This window comes from Tachyglossus aculeatus, chromosome 5 (assembly GCF_015852505.1).
Source record: "Tachyglossus aculeatus isolate mTacAcu1 chromosome 5, mTacAcu1.pri, whole genome shotgun sequence".
Taxonomy (NCBI): domain Eukaryota; kingdom Metazoa; phylum Chordata; class Mammalia; order Monotremata; family Tachyglossidae; genus Tachyglossus; species Tachyglossus aculeatus.
Genome location: NC_052070.1, coordinates 95710339 through 95717130, shown reverse-complemented (window position 1 = coordinate 95717130; position 6792 = coordinate 95710339). Strand labels below are relative to the sequence as shown.

Here is a 6792-nt window from a genome sequence, read left to right as displayed (position 1 = left end):
CATACTGTGTACTAATAGTAAGATTCCCTGGAAAATCAATGTATTTAGTATCGCTGCATGGGCATTCTAGTTGTGAATAAGGTTGGACTATCCAACAATGCACTGTGAATTAGCTGATATACCCACTTCACCATTCATTCATTCATTCAATCAATCATTGAGTGTTTACTTTCTGCAGAGCACTGTACTACGTGCTTGAGAGAGTACACAATAATGATAGATACATTTCCTGCCCACAGTGCACACACAGTCTACAAGAGGAGACAGAAATAATATAAATGAATAAATTACAGATATGTACATAAGTGCTGTGGGGGTGGAGGGATGAATGAAGGGTGCAAGTCAGGGTGATGTGAAAGGCAGAAGGAGGAGAGGAAAAGAGGGCTTAGTCAGGGAAGGCCTCTTGGAAGAGATGTGCTATCAATAAGCCTTTGAGGAGGAAGAGAGTAGTTGTCTGTTGGATTGGAGGAGGGAGGGCATTCCAGGCCAGAGGCTGGGTGTGGATGAGAGGTCAGCGGCAAGATAGATGAGATCAAGGCACAGTGAGAAGGTTAGCACTAGAGAAGTGAAGTGCGGAGGCTGGGTTGTAGTAGGAGAATAGCCAGGTGAGGTAGGAGGGGGAAAGGTGAGGTCTAAAGCTAATGGTGAGGAGTTTTTGTTTGTTGCAGAGGTGGATGAGCAACCATTGGAGTTTCTCAATCAGAAGACAATGTTCTGTACAGTTTTGTACAGTGCTCAGTGAACAATAAGTGCTCAATCAAGCACTTAGTACAGTGCTCTGCACACAGTAAGCACTCAATAAATACGATGGAATGAATGAATGAATAAATGCTATTGACTGATTGATCGATTGATTCCTATTGGGCCATCTCTCCTTTGTTGTTATGTTGTGGCTAAAGAGATCAAACAAAACAAAACAGAACAAACAAAACAAAACAACAATCCCTTCTGTCCTGGATAAATGTCAGCTGATTGATGCCTAATGGAGAGCTATCCCTTGGCATGCTGTGGCTAAAGAGATCAAACAAAACAAAACAAAACAAAACAACAGAACAAAACAAAAAAAACCAGTCACTTCTGTCCTGAATAAATGTCAGAACAATTAACTTCTCTGTGCCTCAGTTCCCTCATCTGTAAAATGGAGATTAAGACTGTGAGCCTCCCGCGGGACAATATGATCACCTTGTAGCCTCTCCAGCACTTAGAACAGTGCTTTGCACATAGTAAGTGCTTAATAAATGTCATCATTAACAGTGCTTCCACTGGAGGTGTTGCAGAGTCTGTAACAATCAATCAGTGGTATTTACTGAGTGCTTAATATGTGCAGAGTACTATCCTAAGCGCTTGGGAGAGTATAACACAAAAGAGTTGGTAGACACATTTCCTGCCCAAAAGGAACTTAGAGTCTAATACAGTCTATATTAGAGGTTTCCTTTTTACACATTTATATGAGCCACCTTCAAAGAAAGGAAGATATCCCATGGGACAATATTTATGTTTACAAAGATAGAAATTGCTTTTGCTATTTTTCCTCTACTAACCTGGATCCAACTGCACTAATCCTTCTTACAACCATCATAGTCTCTTTTTATTGTTTTTGTTGCTGTTGTTTATTATCTACCCTGCACTACTCTACTCATTCTTGCACTTGGATTTTCACCCTTTATTCACTCCTCCCTCAGCCCCATAGCACTCATCTACATATCCATAATTTATTTATTTATATTAATATCATTCTCCCCATCTAGAGTGTAAGCTTGCTGTGGTCAGGGAATGTGTCTACCAACTCTGTTATATTGTACTCCCCCAAAACCTTTGTACTCCCCCAAAACCTTAGTACAGTGCTCTGCACAGAGTAAGCCCCCAATAAATACAACTGATTGATTAACAATATTTTAATAACATCCAAAATTGTTTTGTCACCACATGCTCAGCTACCAAGTACCACCTGCATTATCTGCATCTTCACATCCTGGGAATCTCCACAGACACATCTTATCTTTGTCTCTTCCAAAACCAATATTTCTCTGCCTGATAATTTCCCTTACGATGTAGGCATACAGCCTTCCTCTGTCTCCTTATCCATCTGATTTGTTTAAGTAGCAGTAGCAGTAGCAGCAGCAGCAGCAGTAATAGTAGTAGTAGTAGTACTAGAAATAGTAGTAGAGCTTGTTATGGGCAGGAATATGTCTGGTAATTCATTCAATTGTATTTTATAACCACTTGCTATGTGCAGAGCAATGTGCTAAGCATACAATACAACGTAATTATAATGATCTTAATTGTTTTGTACAACCCTGAAGTGCTTAGTACAGTGCTTTGAACATAGTAAGTGTTCAATTAATACAGTTGATTGGTTGGTAGTAGTAGCAGTAGTAGTAGTAGTAATAGTACTTCTAATAGTGCAGCCCACTGTGTCCTCCCTTGATCAGGACACCCGGCTCGTAGCAGGGAGGAAGCTGGGGAGTGGCTAGGGGACCTGGTAGGAGGGAAAGTGGTAGCTGTGGGGCCCAGTGGGTTGAACTGGGCTGGGGAGGCACCACCCAGATGCAGTCTTGCACTTGATCAATCAGTCAATCATTGATATTTATTAAGTGTTTACTGTGTGCAGAACACTATATTAAGTGCTCGGGAAAATACGATAACATTACTGACACATTTCCTGTCCACAGCAAGCTTCCAGTCTAGAGGATGAGCTTATGTAGCAGTGCTGTCTGTGGCAGCAGAGGAGGAGCAGTGTGGCTTAGTGGATAGAGCATGGGCCTGAGAATCTGAAGGACCTGGGTTCTAATCCTGGCTCTGTCACATGTCTGCTGTGAGACTGTGGGCAAGTCACTTCATTTCTCTGGTCCTTAGTTACCTTATCTGTACAATGGGGATTAGGAGTGTGAGCCCCATGTGGGACAGGGACTGTGTCCAATCTGATTAACTTGTATCTACTTCAGCACTTGGAACAGTGCACGGCACATAGCCCTTAACAAGTTCCATAAATTTTTTGGGCCACTTTCCCCAGGAATACTTGCTCCTTGCAGGTCTCCAATGGGGATTGGGGGGTCTGTCCCCAGTCCACTGCAGACCCCTGCCCAGAGCTTAGTTTCCTGAAGGATGTTGCGGTAGGCAGGCATGGGGGTCCACCAGAATTCCCACCCCTTCTGGCCTTTGGCTCCCATTGATGGTGACCACGAGACAGCAGGGTCAGGGGACAGGGCTGGGGAATCACAGTCCCTCCTCATCCCAGGTCCGTTGGGTGGGAGTGCCACTTCCCACTGCCTGGAAGGGTCACTGCCGTCTTCACTACCACCACTACAGCAGAACAGTTTTTCAATCAGAAAGGCCTTTCTGGGACTTTTACCAGAACTGCGCTCTGGCTTGCTTCATCTGATTCCCAGCACTACCAATTTGTCATGTCTACATATTATCTCCTTCCCCAACAGCTCGAGAAAGAGTCTTGAAACATTCACTTTATGCCCCCAACATATCGAGAAAAAATGGTTCGAGAGTCAATCAAGCAATCACCTGGGAAAAGCCACACATAACTGATAAAAGGTTGTCATTGAGACTGCTATATTTCAAGGATAGTTTTGTAAAGCATCCACATTCTCCCTACCTTCTCTAATTTCCCTTCTTCATGTCACAATGATTCATGTTCTCAACTTTCTTCTGAAATCTTTTATTTTTTAACTACTAACTCTATCACTTGGCATTTGTCTTGATTAATTGTCAAGCCCACCATTTTGGTATGTTCTTCATAAATGGTATCTTTCTCTTCCTTGGCTGTGACTGGGGTATCATTTTCTTTTTTTATGGTTTTTGTTAAGCCTTTTCTATGTGTCAGGAACTGTACTAAGAGCTAGAATAGATATAAGCTTATCAGGTTAGACATGGTCCCTCTTCCACATGAGGCTCACAGTCTTAATCCCCCTTCACAAATGAGGTAGCTGAGGCACAGATAAGTGACTGAACCAAGGTCACACAGCAAAGTGGCAGGGCTAGGATTAAAACCCAGGTTCTTCTGACTCCCAGGCCAATCCTCTACCCACTAGGCCACACTGCTTCTCCTTATATTATTTTTACAGATTAACTATCCTATTTCATACTACTCAGTTTGCTTGTTGCTTTCCCTGTTTTTTTCATTCTGGACAAAGTCCTATTGTTGGTCCAGTGGAAAGAGCATGGCCTTCAGAATCAAGAGACCTGGATATTTGTCCTGTAAATAGGGAAATTCCTGCTGAAGCTAAGCTAACAGTAATGAAGACTCCTGGATGAAGAATCATTTAGGGCATTCACACAGAGGACAGCCCCAAGAGGAACTGGAAAAAAAATTAGCTGATTAATGCGAGCAGCAAAGACTGCTGCAACGTTCAAGGCAATCCCTTGCTGGGTGATAGCGCTATGGTTCAGAATTGGCACTGTGACTGTGATGTGGCCACTTCAGCCACAAATAGGTCTTGCTCTTTGCATGTCCTTTACAATCTGCGGTAACGCTGCCCACCAGTTCACTCTGTGCACTCTGGTTGCTAGAAGAAACATTCATTCATTCATTTATTCAATTGTATTTATTGAACACTTACTGTGTGCAGAGCACTGAACTAAGCACTTTGAAATCTGGAGTGTGTTCTATCATCATCAATGGATGATATTTATTGAGAACTTAATATATGCAAAGCCCTGTACTAAATGCTTGGGAAAGTACAATACAGTGTAGTTGGTAAGGACAATCTGTGCCCATAAGTAGTTTACAATCTACAAAGGGAGACAGACATTAAAATAAATAATCATTATCATCATTAAGTATTTCCTGAGTGCCCAACACTGACATAGGTACTTGCCGGACATATAGAATCAGTGTAGGATTTGAATGATTTCACCTTCAGGAGTTAAAATTTAATACAAGGCTTTTTTTTAACTTCAGCTGAGTATATCTTTATTTTGTTTTGTTTTCACTGTATTTCCTCTCTTCCATTAGTAGGTTCAATGACCTATCTCAAGTTGGCTAAACAATTCTATTAACCTTTTTTCCTTTCACTGAACTTTTAACACACTACCCAAAATTGTATCTGATTCTACATTTATCCTTCTTAACAAAACATCTGGGTAAACCTTGGGTCTGCATTCAATGACTCCCAGCTTCCAATGCCTTTTTTTAAACTTTTTAAAAATTAGATGGTATTTGATAAATGCTTACTATGTGTCTAGAACGGGTAGATACAAGTTAATTAGATTGGGTACAGTCTTCAATATGTACTTTAACTTATTGCATGGAGACTTTCATGAGAGGCCTTGCTGTTCAATCCTCTTTGCTATTTCATTCTCTGTTTTAACTTAGGATACCTCCAAAGACTTTGAAAAAATTAGACTTTCAATGTTCTAATAATGATCTAATACAATTTGCTCTGATAAAGAAAAAAAGTTTATCCATTCCTGCCTCCCTGATCTCTATTTGAAATAGTTCCTACCTCTGTTCTCTTTGGAAAAAAAATACAACAAAAACAGCAGCAAAAATGGCCAGTATCCCTAATTTCACTAGGTTTGGCTCATTTTTCTACCTTTGAACAATGCTGGAAGAAGTCTATCGGAGCACTCAGGTTTTCTTTTCCTCTCATCTTTCAGTGGACATTTTCATCCTTTAGAACCACGGCTAATTTCACCTCTCTTCTTCAAGAATTCTTCACTGTATTTAGTGACCTCAATGTAGACAGACTGAAAACTCCTAGAGAGCAGAGATGTGCAAACTTACTGTACTGTGGCCTTATGCTGTCAAGTCTTGTCCGACCCATAGCAACACCATGGACCCTTCTTTGCCAGGATGCCCCACCTCCATCTGCAATCTTTCTGGTAGTATATCCATAGAGTTTTCTTGGTAAAAATACAGAAGTGGTTTACCATTGCCTCCCTCCACGCAGTAAACCTGAGTCTCTGCTCTTGACTCTAAACCCATGCTGCTGCCGCAACAGCACAGGTGAGTTTTGACTTGTAGCAGATTGTCTTCCCCTCACTACCCACTGGCCAAACTAGGAATAGAATGGGTATGCCTCTGCTTGACTCTCCCTCCATAGTTGAGACTGGTAGAGTACTGGAAACTCTCCAGGTGTGACCCTGAGAGGGGTATTGTACTGTACTCTCCCCAAAGCTTAGTACAGTGTTATATACACATTAAGGCCTTAATAAATGCCACAGATAAATTGATTGATTTTAAACCAGACATCTGGTCTGTCCCTTAGCAGTATACTTCTGGAACCAGCTGACTTTACCTCTAGGATTTTTATTTTGAGCACTCAACTTCCTTCTGCCTTGGCTCCTGTCACTAGCTTCCTTGACTTGGAAGAGGAAACCCTATTCAGAGGGACCTGTTGGGGGGGTGGAGTCATGGTTTCACTCCTGACCCAGACAATCCTTTAGATAGGGTAGCCTCTTCTTCAAAATGACAAATATGACATCAGTATGTTTTGTGGCAGGCATAGCATAGTGCAGGTGATACCATGTGCATCTCCTTATCTGCTGTTCACAGAATGAGTCAGAGACCATCCTGGCAACATTCTAATTTTTTCTGCCCACTCATTCACTTGGTTTTGGGCCTCTTTTGAGACCTAAGGATGGAAATCCTTGCTCCCTCTATTCATCTTTCTCTCAACCCCACAGCACTTGTGTGCATATCTATAATTTATATAGTTAAATTAATATGTGTCTCCCTTTCTAAATTGTTAGCTCATTGGGGCAGGGAGCAAATCCACCAGCTCTGTTGTATCATTATATTGGACTATCTCAAGTCCTAAGTACAGTGCTCTGCACACA

General features: G+C 41.7%; 1 non-coding gene across 1 annotated transcript; it reads right to left on the bottom strand.

The window, feature by feature from the left end:
* Nucleotides 1-5969: 5969 nt before the first annotated feature.
* Nucleotides 5970-6106, bottom strand: LOC119929353. The gene has a single exon (XR_005451480.1). It is a non-coding gene; the product is annotated as a small nucleolar RNA SNORA7 (small nucleolar RNA).
* Between the last annotated feature and the right edge of the window lie 686 nt (nt 6107-6792).